At 43.4% G+C, this 23843-nt stretch overlaps 1 protein-coding gene and 1 long non-coding RNA gene across 2 annotated transcripts in view; both read right to left on the reverse strand.

The window, feature by feature from the left end:
- TSPAN12 (tetraspanin 12) overlaps positions 1 to 23843 on the reverse strand; it is a 317079-nt gene that overhangs the window by 273108 nt on the left and 20128 nt on the right. The window lies entirely within an intron of this gene.
- Positions 16302 to 18357, reverse strand: LOC120981810. Its single transcript, XR_005774756.1, has 3 exons — positions 18263 to 18357; positions 17254 to 17264; positions 16302 to 16336 (listed from the first exon to the last, which is right to left on the reverse strand). It is a non-coding gene; the product is annotated as an uncharacterized LOC120981810 (long non-coding RNA).

Raw genomic sequence — 23843 nt, forward strand, 5'->3', positions numbered from 1 at the left:
CACGCTTTAGGTCCCCTAAAATGCCAGGGCAGTATAAATACCCCACAAGTGACCCTATTTTGGAAAGAAGACACCCCAAGGTATTCCGTGAGGGGCATGGCGAGTTCCTATTATATTTTTTTTTTTGGCACAAGTTAGCTGAAAAAGATTTTTTATTTTTTTTTTCTCTTACAAAGTCTCATATTCCACTAACTTGTGACAAAAAATAAATAAATAAATAGGTCTTCTTTCCAAAATAGGGTCACATGTGGGGTATTTATACCGCCCAGGCATTTTAGGGGCCCTAAAGCGTGAGAAGAAGTCTGGAATATAAATGTCTAAACATTTTTACGCATTTGGATTCCGTGAGGGTATGGTGAGTTCATGTAAGATTTTATTTTTTGTCACAAGTTAGTGGAATATGAGACTTTGTAAGAAAAAACAAATGAACCTGATATGAGTCCTGTGTCCGGAGAGGAGTCAAGCGGAAAGAAGCCCAGCACCGCCCCGCATCCTCCGAATCTCCTCCTTGCTGGCTGACGTCACAGAGCTGGAGCGCAGAAATCTCGCGATGCGCGAGCTAGCGCATGCACAGTGTCGGCATCATGTTCATTACCTGTGCTGGCATCAGCACAGGGAACGAACTACGCATGCGCTAGCTCGCGCATCGCGAGATTTCGGCGCTCCAGCTCTGTGACGTCAGCCAGCAAGGAGGAGATTCGGAGGACGCGGGGCGGTGCTGGGCTCCTTTCCGCTTGACTCATCTCCGGACACAGGACTCATATCAGGTTCATTTGCATATGGATCAAAACGGTTTTTTAACACAATAAAAGCACAGAGAGCTATGGGGACTGGGTATTGCAGATGTGCTAGCGGCCATCTAGCAGCCCATGTCCCCAGCTCTATGCACAAAATCCTGGTGACAGGTTCCCTTTAAATGTTACCATGTTTTTACTGAACACACCATGTAAACATTCACAGTGCAGGTGGAAAAAGTATGTGAATCCCTAGACTAATGACATCTCCAAGAGCTAATTGGAGTGAGGTGTCAGCCAACTGGAGTCCAATTAATGAGATGAGATTGGAGGTGTTGGTTACAGCTGCCCTGCCTTATAAAAAACACACACCAGTTCTGGGTTTGTTTTTCATAAGAAGCATTGCCTGATGTGAATGATGCCTCGCACAAAAGAGCTCTCAGAAGACCTACGATTAAGAATTGTTGACTTGCATAAAGCTGGAAAGGGTTATAAAAGTATCTCCAAAAGCCTTGCTGTTCATCAGTCCACGCTAAGACAAATTGTCTATAAATGGAGAAAGTTCAGCACTGCTGCTACTCTCCCTAGGAGTGGCCGTCCTGTAAAGATGACTGCAAGAGCACAGCGCAGACTGCTCAATGAGGTGAAGAAGAATCCTAGAGTGTCAGCTAAAGACTTACAAAAGTCTCTGGCATATGCTAACATCCCTGTTAGCGAATCTACGATACGTAAAACACTAAGCAAGAATGGATTTCATGGGAGGATACATTGCTGCACGTTTAAAGTTTGCACAAGAGCACCTGGATGTTCCACAGCAGTACTGGCAAAATATTCTGTGGACAGATGAAACCAAAGTTGAGTTGTTTGGAAGAAACACACAACACTATGTGTGGAGAAAAAGAGGCACAGCACACCGACTTTAAAACCTCATCCCAACTGTGAAGTATGGTGGTGGGGGCATCATGGTTTGGGGCTGCTTTGCTGCGTCAGGGCCTGGACGGATTGCTATCATCGAAGGAAAAATGAATTACCAAGTTTATCAAGACATTTTGCAGGAGAACTTAAGGCCATCTGTCCACCAGCTGAAGCTTAACAGAAGATGGGTGTTGCAACAGGACAACGACCCAAAGCATAGAAGTAAATCAACAACAGAATGGCTTAAACAGAAGAAAATACGCCTTCTGGAGTGGCCCAGTCAGAGTCCTGACCTCAACCCGATTGAGATGCTGTGGCATGACCTCAATAAAGCGATTCACATCAGACATCCCAAGAATATTGCTGAACTGAAAGAGTTCTGTAAAGAGGAATGGTCAAGAATTACTCCTGACCGTTGTGCACGTCTGATCTGCAACTACAGGAAACGTTTGGTTGAAGTTATTGCTGCCAAAGGAGGTTCAACCAGTTGTTAAATGCAAGGGTTCACATACTTTTTCCACCTGCACTGTGAATGTTTACATGGTGTGTTCAACAAAAACATGGTAACATTTAATTATTTGTGTGTTATTAGTTTAAGCAGACTGTGATTGTCTATTGTTGTGACTTAGATGAAGATCAGATCACATTTTATGACCAATTTGTGCAGAAATCCATATCATTCTAAAGGGTTCACATACTTTTTCTTGCAACTGTATGTAATAAACAATATCTATTGTGTCTACAAATAATGGACTTTCTACAGAATGAAAAGAAAGAAACAGATCTGCTGATTACAGGCTGTAGCATACTGTAAGACTCACCATGTTGTGGATTGGAATGAAATCTTACTACCAAGTTCCAGCAGCCTATATGTAAGTGGCTGCTAGCTGTGCTGTGTAACAGGATGTGGGGACGGGCAGCAGAGCTTGTGCTGGTGCATGTGAAATCCATAGGAACGCCCACAGATCCTCACAGGAGATGACAGCAGTGAGCAAAACTCATAGAAGAGCATTTTTGAGAGCATGTGAAGCAAAGCTGATACCAGTAAACAAACAAGTGCAATTTTATTATGTGCTGCACTACAGTAAGATATGGGGTTATTGATTTTTAGTGCACAAAGGTGTCCATAGCCATATACATAACATCAGCACTAACATCATTCCTCCTGTAAAAAGTGTGCACATTCCCAGTCTGGTACAGAAACAAAGCAATAGCAATCTGTCACTGTTATTATGCTTTGTTTTTTTCTTCACTAAAGGCAGTTTCTCATTTTTTCATATAGAATACTTCCTTCTAATACATGAAATAACCTCAGGGACTGTGACCAGAGCGGGAAACACACTCAGAAAATGAGAATGCTATTGTTATCTACAAATATTAGGTATGGAATATTTCAGTATGCGGTCCTCTCTTTAGGTCATTTTCAGAACGTTGCAAGGTTTAAATAACAATTTCTGAGCATAATGTTATTTTCACAATTGTTTCCTTACTGAAATAGCAAATGTGCTATAAATGTGATATGAATGCACCCTAGGAGTTTTAGGAGACATGTATCATGTGCATTCCATGGATTACTTGCATGCCATGTAGTGTCTTTTGCTCTTGCAGAAATCCAAGTACGAGAGGCAAACTACCGTACATATCTCCTATCCACAGTGATGAAAACAACGGGTCAGATTACAGCCTATAATAAATCTTCAGAATTTATTATAGACTTTAAATTGCATCCAAACCTTTACTTTAACATTCAGTTACAGATACTATATGTATGTAGATTCTATCAAGCATGAGAAGGAGTGGGCAGCTTCTCTTACTGCTGGAATAACCTTGCAAGAGACGGGAGTGGACTAAGTGTGACTGGATGACAGAAAAAACAGCCCAATAAAGATATTATCTAGCTGTAGATGGTAGCTGTCAGACATCTACATGTATCCTAGAAATTGTAGGCAAAAGTCCATAACACAAACAGCCGATCTTACAGCTGACTTTTACATGGACTGACATTCTAGCCAATAAACAGGCATAAGCGTTTGTAGAAATGCTCACTCCTTATATTTGGCCTGTGTAAAAGGTGCTGGTGATCACCCAAAGAACAAGCACTCTTTCATTGGGTGATCGTGTCTTTCTGCCAGCACTAGGGATGAGCGAATTTCATATTTTGAAGTTCGTGTGCGGGTTTCTGTTGTGGTATTTACTGAATTGCGTTATGGGTTCCGTTACCACAGACCATAACGTAATTCCATGATGGCCTGCATAACGGAATGCCATTAGAGGCATTCCGTTATTCATTCCGTCATAATAGAAGTCTATGGCCTGTAGGAGAGGACTCCTGCATAACTAACGGATCCGTCTGGTTTACATTATGCAGGAGTCCTCTCCTGCAGGCCATAGACTTCTATTATGACGGAATGAATAACGGAATGCCTCTAATGGCATTCCGTTATGCAGGCCATCATGGAATTGCGTTATGGTCTGTGGTAACGGAACCTATAACGCAATTCAGTAAATACCACAACAGAAACCCGCACACGAACTTCAAAATATGAAATTCGCTCATCCCTAGCCAGCATTTAAAGTCATCATTTCTGTGCAGCATATTGACCTGTGTATACAACAATCTGCTGCCCAGGAACAATGATTTTCTATGGGAACGAATGATCAATGTAGCGATCTCTCATCCCAATACAGAGGAGGTAACTACTGTAACGTAAATGCAGCCCTCATCTCCGCTGATCAGGCGATTATTCAAAATGTTTTGTTTGTTCCCGATAATTGTCTGAAACGTTAGTCGGTGTAAAAGGACCATTAGGATATCTTTGATAGCAAATCAATGGCAGAAATACAAGACTTATAGTATTTCTGCTGTGGATAAGCTGAAGATGTGCTGGGGGTTTGAAGCAGATGTGCATGAGAATTACATTATTAAACTGGACTATTCCTTGGCAATTCCACCAAACATACAGTCGTGCTTGAAAGTTTGTGAACCTTTCAGAATTGTCTACTGTATATTACTGCATAAATTTGACCTAAAACTATATCAGATAAACAAATCTAACAAATGAGTCAAAGATATTAGACTCGGTCATTTATTTATTGATAAACATGGACAAGTCTGAGTAGGGATCTATCACTCTGATCTTCACAACACATTTGTGGGAATGTGTCATGGCACAAAAAAATGGTATTTCTGAGGACCTCAGAAGAGGAGTTGTTGATGCTGATCAGGCTGGAATAAGTTACAAAACTATCTCTAAAGAGTTTGGACTCCACAGTCAGACAAATTGTGTACAAATGGAGGAAATGCAAGACCCTTATTTCCCTCTCCAGGAGTAACATAGTAACATAGTTTATAAGGCTGAAAAAAGACATCTGTCCATCTAGTTCAGGCTACTTTCACACTAGCGTTAATATTTTCCGGTATTGAGATCCGTCATTGTCAATGCAGACAAAACGTAACTGAACAGAACGGAATGCTCCAAAATGCATTCCGTTCCATTCTCATACCGGAGAGCAAACCACAGCATGCTGCAGTTTGCTTTCCGTCCTGGAATGCAGAGCAAGACGGATCCGTCATGACCCACAATGCAAGTCAATGAGGACGGATCTGTTTTCACTGACACAATAGAAAACGGATCTGTTTTCACTGACACAATAGAAAACGGATCCGTCCCCCATTGACTTTCAGTGGAGTTCATGACGGATCCGTCTTGGGTATGTTAAAGATAATACAACCGGATCCATTCGTAACAGATGCAGATGGTTATATTATCAGTAACTAAAGTGTTTTTGCTGAACCCTGCCGTATCCAGCAAAAACGCTAGTGTGAGTAGCCTCAGCCTGTTATACTTTAAGTTGATCCAGAGAAAGGAATTTAAAAAAAAATATGTCTTCCCGACTCCCATCAGGCAATCAGATTAACTCCCTGATCAACGACCCCTCGCTAGTAGCTATAGCCTGTAATATTATTACACTCCAGAAATATATCCAGGCCCCTCTTGAACTCTTTTAGTGAAACTCTTTTAGTGAATTCAATATCACCACCTATTCATGCAGAGAGTTCCATAGTCTCACTGCTCTTACCATAAAGAATCCTCTTCTATGTTTGTGTACAAACCTTCCTTCCTCCAGACGCAGAGGATGTCCCCTCGTCACGGTCCTGGGGAAAAATAGATGATGGGAGAGATCTCTGTACTGACTCCTGATATACACTGACCAAAAATATAAACGCAACACTTTCGGTTTTGCTCCCATTTTGCATGAGCTGAACTCAAAGATCTGAAACATTTTCTACATACACAAAAGACCCATTACTCTCAAATATTGTTCACAAATCTGTCTTAATTGTGTATGTCTGCCACTGCCCTGCTATCCCCTGGGGGCCTAATACTTGCACTACTCTCCATACTGCTGCCTCCATGCTTCTGCCTTGTGCTCCACCTCTGGCCTCTTAAAGGGCCAGAGTGCCTTCTTCCAAATTCTTCCCAGCCAATGGCTTTGGATCCCTGCGTATTTAAGAAACCCTCTCCAGGAAAAGAGAGCCTGAGCTTTAGCTTTTCTAGTGACCAGCAAAGGTGTTCTGATTGCCTTGTGCTATTGTGATTTGCCTACATATCCTGCGCTTGTCAAAATGAATGGCAACCTGAAACTACAAAAAAGGCTATTTACCATAATCGTCACAGTCCCCTGATCTGAACATCACTGAAAATCTGTAGACAGACCTCAAAAGAGCAGTGCATGCAAGATGGCCCAGGAATCTCACAGAACTGGAAGACTTTTGCAGAATTGAAAGACTCTTGGCTGGCTACAAAAAGCATTTACAAGTTGTGATACTTGCCAAAGGGGGTACTACTAGGTACTAACCATACAGGTTGCCTAAACGTTTGCTTAAGGCTTTTTTTATTTAAAAAAATGTAAAAGATGGAAATAAAAAAAAATAGCTTTTGCATAAAATACAAAGGGAATGTGTCATCTTTAACTTTATGCCTTTTGGAGATCATTGCATCTTCAACTTGCTTAAAAGGGTTATCCAACCCCTATAATGCCTGGGCCCCTCATATAGATTATACTTAACCCACTCCCCGACACCAGCACAGCCGCCGCTGCATCGCAGGTGACACTAGGGAGGCTCGTCCCCATTGCGATTGCGTCCTGCCATTGGCTGCACAACCCCCCTCAATGTTTTGATCCACGCGACGGTGACATGCAGCGGTGCCCGTGCATGGATCAGGAGCGACATGGGTGTTGGGGAGCGGGGTAAGTATAATCTATATGAGGGGCAGTGGCGTCGCCAGGGAGGGGCCAGAGGGGACCACGGCCCCCCCTACATCACGCTGTGCCCCCCCATCTGAGCGGCTGCAGCCGGGCACAACAGCAGGGAGATTGCGCTCATCTCCATAGTCATCTGCTGTGCTGCGGCAGGGGAGGGAGAGGCGTGTCCCTTTCCCTTCCTCTGATAGGCTGCTGGCCAAGTGCCTGCAGCCTATCAGAGGCCGGCGCAGGCGGCGCGATGATATCATCGCGCCGCCTGAGCCATACAGCGCGGGACACAGGCCGGAAGAGGCCTGCATCGCTGACATGGAGGTAAGTATGAGTGTTTTTTTTTTTAACAATAGTTTTATAGGCACATTAGGGGGGCTCTTGTTAGTACTGGCACATTGGGGGGGCTTATTACTGGCACATGATGGGGGGGCTTATTACTGGCACATGATGGGGGGGCTTATTACTGGCACATGATGGGGGGCTTATTACTGGCACATGATGGGGGGCTTATTACTGGCACATGATGGGGGGGCTTATTACTGGCACATGATGGGGGCTTATTACTGGCACATGATGGGGGGCTTATTACTGGCACATGATGGGGGGCTTATTACTGGCACATGATAGGGGGCTTATTACTGGCACATGATGGGGGGCTTATTACTGGCACGTGATGGGGGGCTTATTACTGGCACATGATGGGGGGCTTATTACTGGCACATGATGGGGGGCTTATTACTGGCACATGATGGGGGGCTTATTACTGACACATGATGGGGGGGCTTATTACTGGCACATGATGGGGGGCTTATTACTGGCACATGATGTGGGGGCTTATTACTGGCACATGATGGGGGGGCTTATTACTGGCACATGATGGGGGGCTTATTACTGGCACATGATGGGGGGGCTTATTACTGGCACATTATTGGTGGGCACTATAGGGGCATCTATTGAGGCCACAAAGAAGGGGTATTTTATATGGGGGGCTCTGTACAGCACAATTTTATACTGGGACACATTACGGTGGGTACTATGGGGAAGGGGGAGGAGAGTACTATGGAGTCATCTACGGGGGGCACTAAGAAGGGGAATTTTATACTTGCAAATTATGGGGGACACTGAGGGCATCTACTGGGGCATGATATATGGGGCATTTTATACTGGTACATTATGGGGGGCACTAGGTGGAAGGGGGGAGAGGAGCACTATGGGGGCATTTACTGGGGGCACTATATAGGGGTATTTTATACTGGCACATTACAAGGGGGTATTTTTTGCATTGTCACATTATAAGGAGAATTATTTCTACTGGGGGGGGGGGGGCATTATGGTGGGCTTTATTACTCCCCCATGGTATGACCCCCTAGTAGCAGCACCAGCCTCTCCCTGCTCTGCTATCCCTCTGCCCCTTCTCCAAATCCTTATTATGAAATCTTTCTTATTAGGATAAAACACAACATCAGCTCCGCCGAGCCCCCGGTGTGGAAGTGGTGTCCGAGATCCCCAAGTGCCAAGCCAAGTAATTGTAAGTTTTCATGTGAAATATGTTTGTTATACACATATAGCATACACTGTGCCACACAATATACAGTATATTGCTATACCGTGCCACACAATATACCGTCTGTTCTATAAGCACCCTTGTTCTGTGGAGGCAGACAGAAAATAATCTGGAAGTGCCCCTCCCAAGACCAGACTCTGGATCCGCCATTGGTCTGGACCGCTCACAGGAGTGTACATTTCTTCTAAACTGTAATCCGTATCCTCTGATCTGCAGAAATCAGCACTCGCTCGGTAACAACTAACAGGCAGTGCCTGTAGGCTGTAGCCTGGCCCTGTTACCGAAGCTAGCTGAGTGGTGTAAGGTTAAGGTACTAGTAGAGATGAGCGGCCGCTGAATCCTGATTTAAAGTTACTGCAGGATATGGATTACAGTTTAGAAATGTCAAATGTACACTCCTGTGAGAGGCGGGGAGGGGGATCTGTGGCTGACACTGTTATAGGGAGGGGGATCTGTGGATGACACTGTTATAGGGAGGAGGATCTGTGGATGACACTGTTGTGGAGGGGGAAATGGGGATGACACTGTCATGGGGTGGATCTGTGGATGACACATATAGCATAAGATGCTATATACGGTATGTGTCATCCACAGATCCCCCCCATAGCAGTGTCATCCACAGATCCCCCTCCCTATAAAAGTGTCATCCACAGGCAACTAGGACATGTTAAAATCTGAGTGATTGTTTGTATTTTTTAAAACCACAGACAGCAGGACTCTTCTTCCCTGTTGCGGTTTTAGGCATTGGGTAAAGTATCGCAGCATTTCTAAGCATACTTGTGTAAATGTATCGTTTTTATAGCTGCCCCCCCCCCCCTACTTTTGTCCTGGCCCCCAGTGTGCCCCCCCAAAATTTGAAAGCTAGAGACGCCACTGATGAGGGGCCCAGGTATTATAGGGGCTGGATCAAACTCTTGCAAGCCACTGAATAGAAAAGTAATGTCTGTTTCAACATAGGATAGCTATAAAGCACTTATCATTCTGTCATCATCTTTCTGAGAGCTCTCATTTGAAGTATTACTTTAGAAGAGGAAAAATCTTTAGGGTGGACATTATTTTTTTCTATTTCTTTGCAGGAAATCAGATAATTAGATGCATAGGCCTCATTTCCTTGTATTTTCTTTAAATTGGTTCACGTTCAGAAATAATGTATTGTAACCAGCGTGATCAGCTGCGCGCAGCATGAGTAGAGTGTTGGCTAAGGATTTCTGCTCGACAGTTGTCATCAGTAGGAGAGTGATGTCGTGCTTAAATGTCTCTGCTCGGTAGGGGGAAAGGATCAACTGTACAGATCCCCAATGTCATTTCTTCCTATCTAATTAATTTTAGTCATAATGCAAATCATTTTAAAGATTTTTCACTTTGTTATAAGAATGGATACTTTAGAAACCTGTGTTACACCTAATGCTGCTACTTCTTTTCATTAAAAAGATTACTGTAGAGCTTTTCTCATTTGTGTTACAAAGACTTTAGGGACAGATGTGTTCATCTGTTCATAATGCTCAACTGAATACTTTGTTCTGTTTCTTCAGTGGTATCATCTAAGATTGATGCTTTTGTTTAACTAGTTTCAAAGCACTTTACAAAGTTTTTGTGCTGATCTGCAGAAAATACGTGTCTTTCTCCATTCCTAATTTTAAAATTCTTCTATTCCCTCTACAAAATGCTAAGCAGCACCCCTCTGTCAGGTTGGGACGGCCCACCAAGGTACCAGAGGATCCTCAGATGAAGCCAACACAATGGGCCCCAAAGGTCCTGAAGAGGACAATCGAATTTGAAGCCACCCTCTTGAAGGTCTACTGCTTATGGGATGAATCAAAGTTATTAGGCCTTCACACTGATTGCCCTGTGTGTACAATAGTTGCAACAAAGATTACATGTAAATAAAAGTGAACAAGTATTTTTCGTATAGCTGTAGGGGGGGTTCTCAGGATCATCTCTTCTGGTGCGCCAAAGGAACCCCAGTCTGATATTGCACACTGCAACTGCTACCACAATGCACTGCACTCTGGTAACACATAAAGACACATAACACAACAGGAAAATGAAATTAATTTCAAGTGCAGGAATATACATCTCTGAGCTGGACAAATAAGGTCTCAGTACTCAGTAAAGCCTTTCCAGTATAAAAATCAATGGCAATACTAGATTACAGACTTCACTAACATTATTGGGGTCATTTATCAAACTGCTGTAAAGTAGAACTGGCTTAGTTGCCCACAGCAACCAATCAGATTCCATCTTTCATTTTTCACAGCTCCTGGGCAACTAAGCCAGTTGTACTTCATACCAGTTTGCTAAATGTCCCCATATATTTTCACACCTCTAAAATATCAGATCATTTTCCCTTAGGGTCTTTCACATTAGTGGCAGGGGAGTCCGGCACGCTGTTCCGGCGGGTGAACAGCCTGTCGGATCCGTCCTGCCTCTAGTTCAAATGTGCCCCCGGACTGCAGCTCCATCCCCATTAACTATAATGGGGGTCTGGGGCAGAGTTCCGGCGGCAGCACAGCAGTGTAGAGGGAGAGGCAGCCAGACTAAAAGTACTGCATGTCGTACTTTTAGTCCTGCCATCGGAACTCCGCCCCCACCCCCATTATAGTCAATGGGGACGGAGCGGCAGTCCGGGGGCACACGTGAACTAGCGGCAGGACGGATCCGACAGGCTGTTCACCCGCCGAAACAGCCTGCAGGACTCCCCTGCCGCTAGTGTAAAACTAGCAGTCATTTGGATAGGAAGCAGTTAAAGGGAACCGATCAGGCTGAACATGGCAGATGAGATAAAGGCAGCATTTTATAGAGCAGGAGGAGCTGAGCAGAATAATATATAATTTGGTGGAAATCCCAGCATGAGGACACTTGATGGTCGTCTTACAATAGGGACTCTTTTAACAATAAGGTCTTAATGTAGTGAGCTGCCTCAGTCAGTCCCATATAGGCCGAATGGAGCTGTAGTCTGATTGCATCTTTCATGGTCCAACCCCTTTTATCACCTGTTCAATCACTAAAACTCCTCACAAGACGAAGGTCCTCATTTGTGAGAGAAGACCAAGGATGGTATACTTCAACAGTTCTTATACTTATATTTAGTGACCAGACAGAATAACAATGGGTGAGGCTTTGAATGCCACTTGTCACAACATATCATTGAGGTACTGTAACTTGTCTATCCTTAAAGCTTATGCACAAAGCTTCATGAATGGAGACACCTTGTACTCACACATAAGCAATGCAATGCTTGTGTAATATGACATGAAATGGTATGGCACAAGTATTTTTTCAAAATTTTTCACGCAATCTGTGGAAAAATCTATGTGCCTCGGTATCAAATCAGAAGCAGAGGGAGGTATAGTAGTGCATGAGCTCTGTACTATGGAAGTGTACAAAATTAACCCATGCATGAATGCTTGGAATGTATGCTCCTGTGGTCAGAGTTCTCTCTCCTTTTGTTGGACTGTCAGACGGTTTTCAGTATATTATGTTATCCATTTACTGTGGTACATGGGTGCCTAGAAATAAGATCATTATTATTACTACCTTCCTGTAGGGTTTACAAGTGTTTAGTTTCCAAACTATATTCCGCTATCCACCCATTAAGCTACCATCAATTTCATTTGTAGGCGAGACAGCAGCCCCCGTTCTCCAACTTTCATCCAGCAGTTAATGTGTATGGACAACTGCAATACAGATGCAAATTGTCTCTGCAAATAGTAGTTACCCGTCATTACATGTATACAAGAACCTGTCTGTTATATAGCAAAGGGTCACAGTGTGTTCTCTCCAGTAATTCACCTCTAAACAGAGGTATTATTAAATAACACTCCAGTCACTCTTCCCCTTGCAGATTATACAATGACCACTACATTACTCTCACCGATGCAGCGTTTTCTTCCTCGCTCCAGTGATTCTGCATCCAGTACATGGCAGGATTCGCCTGAATCAAGTACCTTTCAGTAAAACCAATGTAAATAAATAAAAGTGCCTCCTTCATGCACAGAATTCCTGCTGTTTTGCTCCATTTGAGAGGACTATGTTATTAAGAATCTTTAAGAAAATCAGATTACAGAGTGTAATTCAATGCATTGTCTGTAGTTTACAAAAAAAAAAACTATACAGACAGAACTAAGCTCAGCAAACTAGACAGGTCCTTTCTCTTGTGATCCAAGCCAGACATTAAGTAAATGTATCACAAATCACAAGCAAATAGCCATAGTAATGATATGCCAGGCGTCAGACAATAACCAGGGACAGGGCTGCAGTAGAGAAATGTATACATCTATTTAAAATGATATATAATTAAACAAATTCCAACGTCTCAACAAGAAGGGGGTGCGTTTACTGCTATAAGGCTGTTACGTTACAGATAAACACGCTATATGCTGCTTCTAGCGACATATAAAATATTCATTGCTGTCTAGTACATGGTAACAGGAAGCAATGGAGCTCTGTACCTGCCTGCAAAGAAACGGCTTCCCCTCCTGATCCACAGTGTCTCAAACCATCAGATGTTCGGCAGTGGTTTGAAAAATCATTATGTGTAAATCAAACTTTAGTCAGGATTGGTGCAAGAGAAGTAATCCAAAGTGTTACCAAAGTTACTTCTAAGATCATGTCATATTATGACTACTTTATCTGCAGCTTGTTATTGGAAACAGTCAAGAAGCAATTGGTTAGGATTTATCATGATCGACCGTTAACTGCTAAATGGTTTTCCCATGTTTGCCATCAGATCGGAAAGGTTTTCTTATGTTTCTGTATAATGAAATTAAAGAGGACCTTTTACGGCTCATGACATGCCTACTTTAAAAGCTTCATGCATTCCCCATGTAATAACAATTCTGGAGCATCTATTCTTATGGCTCTACGTTGTGCTATTCCTTTATTATTTGCACTAGAAGTTATGAATGAATTGCTAGCAGTCTGCAGTAAGGGTACAGAGGGGAGGTAACCAGTTGGGGGTGTGTACCTGCATAGTATGAAAATGGCAGCACTGATTGGATAGAGTAAGTCTGTGCAGGTACACGCCCCGAACTGGTTACCTCCCCTCTGTACACTTACTGCAGACTGCTAGCAGTTCATTCATAATGTCTAGAAGAAATAATAAAGGAATAGCACAAAGTAGAGCCATAAGAATAGATGCTCCAGAATGGTTATTACATGGGGAATGCATGAAGCTATAAAAAAAAACAGGCATGTCAGGAGTTGTGACAGGTCTTCTTTTTAATTGCTTTTGGACAAAAATACAGAACTGTAACAAAAGTGTGTAAGCACGGAGGAACCCTTCCTCTGAGCTCTCTCTTCTAGGAGTTTCTACATCTTCTGGTATATTGTACATACATAGCAATGCATGCATAGCATACTAAAAATCTGAAGTAGAAACATACTGAACATATTTTTAAATGGGTTGTCTCACTTCAACAAATGGCATTTATCATGTAGACCAGGGATGCCCAACCTGCAGCCCTCCAGCTGTTGCAAAACTACAACTCCTAGCATCCCCAGACAGCCACAGCTATCAGCCTACAGCAGGGCATGGTGGGAGTTGTAGTTTTACAACAGCTGGAGGGCCGCAGATTGAGCACCCCTGACATACAGTGGGATGCGAAAGTTTGGGCAACCTTGTTAATCGTCATGATTTTCCTGTATAAATCGTTGGTTGTTACGATAAAAAATGTCAGTTAAATATATCATATAGGAGACACACACAGTGATATTTGAGAAGTGAAATGAAGTTTATTGGATTTACAGAAAGTGTGCTATAATTGTTTTAACAAAATTAGGCAGGTGCATAAATTTGGGCACCACAAAAAGGAAATGAAATCAATATTTAGTAGATCCTCCTTTTGCAGAAATTACAGCCTCTAAACGCTTCCTGTAGGTTCCAATGAGAGTCTGGATTCTGGTTGAAGGTATTTTGGACCATTCCTCTTTACAAAACATCTTTAGTTCATTCAGGTTTGATGGCTTCCGAGCATGGACAGCTCTCTTTAAGTAACACCACAGATTTTCTATTATATTCAGGTCTGGGGACTGAGATGGCCATTCCAGAACGTTGTACTTGTTCCTCTGCATAAATGCCCTAGTGGATTTTGAGCAGTGTTTAGGGTCGTTGTCTTGTTGAAAGATCCAGCCCCGGCGCAGCTTCAGCTTTGTCACTGATTCCTGGACATTGGTCTCCAGAATCTGCTGATACTGAGTGGAATCCATGCGTCCCTCAACTTTGACAAGATTCCCAGTCCCTGCACTGGCCACACAGCCCCACAGCATGATGGAACCACCACCATATTTTACTGTAGGTAGCAGGTGCTTTTCTTGGAATGCTGTGTTCTTTTTCCTCCATGCATAACGCCCCTTGTTATGGTCAAATAACTAAATTTTAGTTTCATCAGTCCACAGCACCTTATTCCAAAATGAAGCTGGCTTGTCCAAATGTGCTTTAGCCCACCTCAAGCGGCACTTTCCTCTGCATCACTCTCGCGTACAGCATCTCCTTGTGTAAAGTGCGCCGAATGGTTGAACGATGCACAGTGACTCCATCTGCAGCAAGAGGATGTTGTAGGTCTTTGGTGCTGGTCTGTGGGTTGACTCTGACTGTTCTCACCATTCGTCGCTTCTGTCTATCCGAGATTTTTCTTGGTCTGCCACTTCGAGCCTTAACTTGAACTGAGCCTGTGGTCTTCCATTTCCTCAATATGTTCCTAACTGTGGAAACAGACGGCTGAAATCTCTGAGACAGCTTTCTGTATCCTTCCCCTAAACCATGATGGTGAACAATCTTTGTCTTCAGGTCATTTGAGAGTTGTTTTGAGACCCCCATGTTGCTACTCTTCAGAGAAAATTAAAAGAGGAGGGAAACTTACAATTGACCCCCTTAAATACTCTTTCTCATAATTGGATTCACCTGTGTATGTAGGTCAGGGGTCACTGAGCTTACCAAGCCAATTTGAGTTCCAATAATTAGTTCTAAAGGTTTTGGAATCAATAAAATGACAACAGTGCCCAAATTTATGCACCTGCCTAATTTTGTTTAAACAATTATAGCACACTTTCTGTAAATCCAATAAACTTCATTTCACTTCTCAAATATCACTGTGTGTGTCTCCTATATGATATATTTAACTGACATTTTTTATCGTAACAACCAACGATTTATACAGGAAAATCATGACGATTAACAAGGTTGCCCAAGCTTTCGCATCCCACTGTATACAAAGTTAATACAAGACACTTACTAATGTATTGTTATTATCCATATTGCTTCCTTTGCTGGCTGGATTCATTTTTTCATCACATTATACACTGCTCGTTTCCATGGTTACGAACATCCTGCAATCCAGCAGCGGTGGATGTGCTTGCACATTATAGGAAAAAGTGTTAGCCTCTCTGGTGGCCGGGACCGTGGGAGTGCAGATAGGCAAGTGCTTTTTCTTATAGTGTGCAAGCACGGCCACCACTGATGGATTGCAGGGTGGTCGTAACCATGGAAACAAGCAAGCGTACAATGTGATGTGAAGTGAGCCAACCTCTTTAACAGCTATGGACTAGCCAAGGTTTTTTTTTTCTTTCCTCCAGTCTTCCAACTATCTAACAATCAGGAGAACATGGAAGCCTTATTTTGTTGTGCTAGAGCCATAAGGATTTTTTTTCCAGAAAACATTTTAAAGTGAAAACATTTTTAGGCTACTTTCACACTGGCGTTTCTGGGTCCGCTTGTGAGATCCGTTTCAGGAATCTCACAAGCGGCCCAAAACGGATCAGTTTAGCCCCAATGCATTCTGAATGGAGGCGGACACCAAAACGCTGCTTGCCAAACGGATCCGTCCTGACTTACAATGTAAGTCAATGGGGACGGATCCGTTTGTCACTGGCACAATATGGTGCAATTGTAAACGGATCCGATTGACTTACACTTAGACTTAGATATTTTTTTTTACAGAGTAATGCAAACGGATCCGTTCTGAACGGATACAAGCGTTTGCATTATAGGTGCGGATCCGTCTGTGCAGATACCAGACAGATCCGCACCTAAACGCAGGTGTGAAAGTAGCCTTAGATAAACCACAGAGTGCCTATTTATTATATCACACCTATATGATGAGGCTGCCAGTTTAGAGACTGGTTAAAATATAATTTATATAAAATGTAGTTTGTAACCTCTTGACTGGCCTGTTTTGAACAAGCAATTTTTTTTTTTTATCATTATATTCCAAGAGCCATAGTTTTTTTTTTGTTTTCCATTGCCATAACTGTGAGATAGCTTTTATTTTTATTTTTAATGGAAGACCGGAGTGCTGCCTTGCTACTTTTGTTTTAGTGGCCGTTTTTTTCGTCCAAAAACCTTTAAGGGATTTTGCACCTGGCATCTGAATAGAGTGCTGCTGTACTTATTTTTTTTCTGTTTTATTTTTTTCTGTTTTGTTTTCAATAGCTGGATTTTTTAATACCGCTCTAATGGGGTATAATGTTTGGGCGGAATGGGAAAAAATAGCAATTATGCCATTTTGTTTTACTGTGGTATAAATAACATATTTATTCTATAATTATTCTGTAATTTGATTGTGATGATATCAAATTTGTATAATTTTATTTTTACTCATTTGGAACAGAAGATTGCTTCTCTTACGTCCCTTACAGCAACACAATAATGTAGATTTCTCCACCCTGCAGGCTGGCAGGACAGATGGAACTTTCAACGAATGGTAATCATATAATGACTACCCCTAAACTCCACCCTCTTATGTTTTTTGCCATACCTATGGGACAGGAGAAGGACAGGAGGACTAGCAGACTATCTAACATATTTCCTCTGTTTTGCAGATCTTTTCTGGACTCTATATCACTCGGATAACACAGGATTATCTACATACCATATTCTCCTTTATTATTGCATTCCTTTTTGCAGGTTTTCTAGATTCACCAGTTATTTCTGCCAAAGATAAGTAACGTCAGTGTTTGGCTGTTTATTTCCTATTATACATACTCACTGCTGTGAGGCTGGTATTACTTGTACAGTACAGGTGTTTTGTCCACTACCGTGGCAGCCATCTTGCTTGTGGACATGCTTTCTATGCTGAAATGCCTCATGACTTTGATGGGATTTTTAGACTGTTTTGGTTTTTCTATGGTTTATTGTTATATTTTGGTCCCTGTTTTGGGATCTGTAGTGAGCTATTGTCTCTGTTATCACCTTTTGAGATCTGCAGTGCTGTGTTATCATCGTTTTCTATTATTAGTGGTGTGAACGCCTTGTGCTGTTGGCACCTTTTGGTCCAGGTACACTGTTTAGACTAGAGCTGTTGGAAAACTTTTCCGCTAAGAAGGAAAAGTCCCTACCACAGAATAGCAGTGGCAGGGTCCATAGGTCTCTTCAGACACATTCACCATCAGGAGCTCACCAGCGGTGATGGCCAGTTCGCAGTGTTCGCCAGCGAACACATGCGGGCTGGCATCTTAACTCACAAGTCCGGCGATGCACAGGTAAGCCCTTACCTGTGCCTGTGCCGCGAGCCGGTCTGAAACAAATGCGGTCACCGGGAGCAGGCAGTTCCGAGAACAGCTCGATGAAGGCCCCCGGCGGCTGTTCTCGGAGCTGCCTGCTCCCGGTGACCGCATTTGATTTCAGACCGGCTCGCGGCACAGGCAAGGGCTTACCTGTGTATCGCCGGACTTGTGAGTTAAGATGGCAGCCCGCATGTGTTCGCTGGCGAACACTGCCGTCAGGCAGTTGACATACAGGTCAGGCCAGACCATGGACTCAGAGAGAGACTAAAAAAACTGATCCATCGCCCACTGACTTTCAATGTATTTAGTGATGGATCCGTTTTTTTCCATTTTGTTTTCACACAATTGCATCCTAACAGAACGGATGCCTCCTGATGTGCAAAACTGATCCATTTAATTCCGGGATTGAGATCCTTTGCTGGATCTCGATATCGGAATTAACAACACAAGTGTGAAAGTACCCTTGTGCTTCTCGCTTAAAAGTGTTGCTCCTGTTGGCAATAATATCTGCCATGAGAGTTAGTGACTTTCAAGCACTTGGGTCATTAAAATATTAAATCCTTATTGGATTGGCATATTAAAATCCTTATTGGACGACTATTCCCTATATAGGGCTCTTACCTTGTTCTGTGGCTTTGTTTCATTAAAAACCGATCTTTTAAAATATGCAAATGACTTCACTACCAGCAAGTAGGGCGTCTACTTGCTGGTAGCCGCCGCATCCTCCTTTTAAAAAAACGCCCCTTCCTCCTGTTGATTGACAGGGCCAGCGAGCGCTCTCCTCCTCTGGCTGGCTCTGTCTGCGTTCTAAATCTCGCGCCTGAGCCGTACCGGTCTTCAGTCGGCGCAGGCGCACCGAGAGGAGGACGTTTGCTCGGCCGCTCCTTCCTCAGTGCGCCTGCGCCGATGACGTACTGTATATATTGTTTCTTCCAAACAAGTTGCCTCTGAGGTTCCCGAAATATTTTATGCCAAAGAGTCTAGCTTTCATCAAAATCTACCAGGTGATAAGTCTTCTGGTCTTTCAAGATGATTCTGTTCAGGAGAACATTAAATGGTCTTTCCCAGACATATCTAGGTGCCTACAGATTACAACCTCTACTCATTAAGCAGTTTCTATTAAACAGATTTGTAGCACAGCCTCTTGGTCTTCAGCAAACATTTTTATCTCTCACTATAGGCTGCATGAGAGATCTTTGTAGAAGACTTCCTTTTAGAGGTCTGTCTTAAAATCTGTGTTTGAGGTCCCTCCCTATGGGGTCTACCTGTAACATCTCCATCGTTGTGCTGAGAGGGACATAAAGAAGTTTTGATTTTGAATGTAAACCTGTATTCCCTTAGTCTCCATCTGCAGGTCAAGGCTCCCTCTCTACAGGGTGGGCCATTTATATGGATACACCTTAATAAAATGGGAATGGTTGGTGATATTAACTTTCTGTTTGTGGCACATTAGTATATGTGAGGGGGGAAACTTTTCAAGATGGGTGGTGACCATGGCGGCCATTTTGAAGTTGGCCATTTTGAATCCAACTTTTGTTTTTTCAATAGGAAGAGGGTCATGTGACACATCAAACTTATTGGGAGTTTCACAAGAAAAACAATGGTGTGCTTGGTTTTAACGTAACTTTATTCTTTCATGAGTTATTTACAAGTTTCTGACCACTTATAAAATGTGTTCAATGTGTTGGCCATTGTGCTGGATTGTCAATGCAACCCTCTTCTCCCACTCTTCACACACTGATAGCAACACCGCAGGAGAAATGCAAGCACAGGCTTCCAGTATCCGTAGTTTCAGGTGCTGCACATCTCGTATCATCTGAAGGCAATCGTCTATGCTGTGAAGATACGAGATGTGCAGCACCTGAAACTACGGATACTGGAAGCCTGTGCTAGCATTTCTCCTGCGGTGTTGCTATCAGTGTGTGAAGAGTGTGAGAAGAGGGTTGCATTGACAATCCAACACAATGGGCAGCACATTGAACACATTTTATAAGTGGTCAGAAACTTGTAAATAACTCATGAAAGAATAAAGTTACGTTAAAACCAAGCACACCATTGTTTTTCTTGTGAAATTCCCAATAAGTTTGATGTGTCACATGACCCTCTTCCTATTGAAAAAACTAAAGTTGGATTCAAAATGGCCGACTTCAAAATGGCTGCCATGGTCACCACCCATCTTGAAAAGTTTCCCCCCTTACATATACTAATGTGCCACAAACAGGAAGTTAATATCACCAACCATTCCCATTTTATTAAGGTGTATCCATATAAATGGCCCAGCCTGTACTTTTAGACAGTTTGTACATAAAAATTAACAAAAAGGGGTGGAGTTTAGGGGCATACTTTAGAGCAGCGGTCCCCAACCGCCGGGCCGCGGCCCAGGACCGGTCCGTGGAGGATTGTTAGCCGGGCCGCGGCGATCAGGGCAGTCTTTAACTCTGTACTAATGAAGCGCTTCCATTATGGAAGCGCTTCATTAGTACAGAAGGACCAGGGAGCGGTGAAGGATCTGTACTCACCGCTTCCTGATCCTAGGCTCGGCTATCAGCTGTGCAGGGCTGCGCACAGCGTGAGGTCTCTCTGTGACAGCAGAATGAAGAGGATCGCCATGGTGACCAGGAGCAGGAGAGGTAAGTGTTTTTTTATTTTATTTTATTTGCACTGGGGGCTGACATGAGGGGGACTTATGGCTGACCAGAGGGGGGCTTATGGCTGACCAGAGGGGGGCTTATGGCTGACCAGAGGGGGGCTTATGGCTGACCAGAGGGGGGCTTATGGCTGACCAGAGGGGGGCTTATGGCTGACCAGAGGGGGGCTTATGGCTGACCAGAGGGGGGCTTATGGCTGACCAGAGGGGGGCTTATGGCTGACCAGAGGGGCTTATGGCTGACCATTGGGGGGCTTATGGCTGACCATTGGGGGGGGTTATGGCTGACATTGGGGGGGGTTATGGTTGACATTGGGGGGGTTATGGCTGACATTGGGGGGGTTATGGCTGACATTGGGGGCTGATGGATGGCTAAAGGTCTGGGGGTTGATCTGAGCCATTTGGGGTCTGATCTGAGGTCTGATTAACATTGGGGGTCTGATCTGAGGTCCGATTAACATTGGGGGTCTGATTGCTGGTCTGACCTGAGGTGTAATGAAATATTTATTTTTCTTATTGTTCTCCTCTAAAACTAGGTGCATCTTATAGGGCGAAAAATACGGTACAGTGCAGCAGAGACCAGTGCAGCAGAGACCAGTGCAGCAGAGACCATAGTCAGTTTATATAGTCATTATATAGTGTTATATATTTTAATATGCACCTTGTGTTTTGTTAAGAGCGTGAATCAGTCAGACCCGCCCACCCCCCAATTTTTTAAATATGTTATCCAAATTTTCTTGAAATTGGAGGTAGACAAATATATAGTGGTAGATGAAACAATATTCCACAGTTTAACTTCTGGAAATATATAAAATTATAATTATAACATATTAAAGAGATTGCCATATGAATTAAAAATGTACTCTAAGATCACACAAAACATAACAATTAAAAAAAATGCTCCTGTGCCTAGATATACTTGCATCTAAGGGCTCTTTCACACTTGCGTTGTCCGGATCCGGCGTGTACTCCATTTGCCGGAATTACACGCTGGATCCGGAAAAATGCAAGTGAACTGAAAGCATTTGAAGACGGATCCGTCTTCAAAATGCGTTCAGTGTTACTATGGCACCCAGGACGCTATTAAAGTCCTGGTTGCCGTAGTAGTAGTGGGGAGCGGGGTAGCAGTATACTTACAGTCCGTGCGGCTCCCGGGGCGCTCCAGAATGACGTCAGAGCCCCCCATGCGCATGGATGACGTGTCCATGCGATCACGTCATCCATGAGCGTGGGGCGCCCTGACGTCACTCTGGAGCGCCCGGGGAGCCGCACGGACGGTAAGTATACTGCTCCCCCGCTCCCCACTACACTTTACCATGGCTGCCAGGACTTTAGCGTCTTGGCAGCCATGGTAACCATTCAGAAAAAGCTAAGCGTCGGATCCGGCAATGCGCCGAAACGACGTTTAGCTTAAGGCCGGACCTGGATTAATGCCTTTCAATGGGCATTAATTCCGGATCCGGCCTTGCGGCAAGTGTTCCGGATTTTTGGCCGGAGCAAAAAGCGCAGCATGCTGCGGTATTTTCTCCGGCCAAAAAAACGTTCCGTTCCGGAACTGAAGGCATCCTGATGCATCCTGAACGGATTTCTCTCCATTCAGAGTGCATGGGGATAATCCTGACGACGGAACTCTATGCTGGAAGAAAAGAACGCAAGTGTGAAAGGGCCCTTAGTCTACTTTCACACTAGCGTTTAAGTTTTCCAGTATTGAGTTCCGTCATAGGGGCTCAATACCGGACAAAAAACGCTTCAGTTTTGTCCCCATTGATTGTCAATGGGGACAAAACTAGACTGAACACAACAGAATGCTCCAAAATGCATTCCATTCAGTTTAGTTGCCTTCCCAGACCGGAGAGCAAACCGCAACATGCTGCCCCTAATATGGGCATTGGAGCATTTCATGGCTTTTATTGGAAAACGGCTAGGGCAGTGCTAAAGCCCGCCCTTCATAGCCAGTGACGTCACCGGCAACACTGCTAGGCAAAAGCCTCTGCCTAGCAGTGTAAAAATATAAACAAAAAGCCTTTGCCCTGTGCGATCCAGCACAGGGCATGGGAGAGCATCAGAGGGTCTGCCTGGGTGAAAATAAAGATATGTTCAGGGTCAGCTCTGAACCTAGGCAACCCCTTTAACTGTGGAACTGATTCATGTAGGTATGGATCTTTTTCCCCTAGCTTCTGTCTAAAAAGATTAGTTGCAGAACTATCTGATACTTTGCTGCATTACTATCTGTATCTCTCCACCCATTGTACAGGCGTTTGTACACTACAGTTGCGTGTCATCAGCAGCCCCAGAGCAGAGACAGTTGTCAGTTACATGAGCAACATCGCGCCTGCCACTTGAATTTTCAGAGGTAGTGCGTCCAGCTGCATTCAAACAGCAGGCGTGATGTTTCTAGCCTCTCCGTCCCGCAACTGGGCCCTGTAATTTAACACTATCAAATTTAAGGGTTAATTACAATTGAGGAGGAAGAAGATCCATACCTACATGAGTCGGTTCCACAGTTAATTCCTTGGTAATGTATCTCATTGGGTGATACCGTAATTGCTCATTTCAAAATGAATACTTTAATAAAGTTTTTTTGTTTTCTTTTTAGCATCAAATCCTATCAGTGATACATATTAATAATTAAATTGACGCATAAAACAAAAATTTTTGCTTGTGTAACGGGCAGTGGATGTGGAATTTGTGTATACGTGAAACAGGTCTGACATTGATGGCGTATTCTGAGGATAGTCGATCAATATTCTGAACCCAGATTGTCTAAACAAGACATCAGTACAGAAAAGTTGTACAACAAACCATATTCTTTGTCTCAGTCTTTGTTATATGGTGTCCTGTTGGTCAGTTTTATAGCCATGATTTGACTAACCTTTCTTGGTTTTAGTTCAATGACCTTAAGTTCACATTCTACCACACAAGAAAAAGGTGTGCCTGGTCATAAATTATATCTAAAACCTCTAGATCATACAAAACCAGTCACAAACACTGTGCGAACGGCAAGTGAATAAGGTTGTAAACTTTGTAGAAAGTTTCAGTTTCACAAGAAGTATTGGAAAATTCTATTCGTCTGTTTCGCAAAATGTAACAAAAAAATTAGCTTTGTGACAAATGACTTTGGCAAGAAGTGCATTTGTTTGTAAGTAGTGGGTGCAATGACAGGGAAGGCGATTGCGCCGCTCCCTGTCATTGTACCCCTCAGATGCCACGTTCATCGCTTTAA

The sequence above is a fragment of the Bufo bufo genome, chromosome 1 (genome assembly GCF_905171765.1).
Source record: "Bufo bufo chromosome 1, aBufBuf1.1, whole genome shotgun sequence".
In the NCBI taxonomy this organism is placed as follows: Eukaryota; Metazoa; Chordata; class Amphibia; order Anura; family Bufonidae; genus Bufo; species Bufo bufo.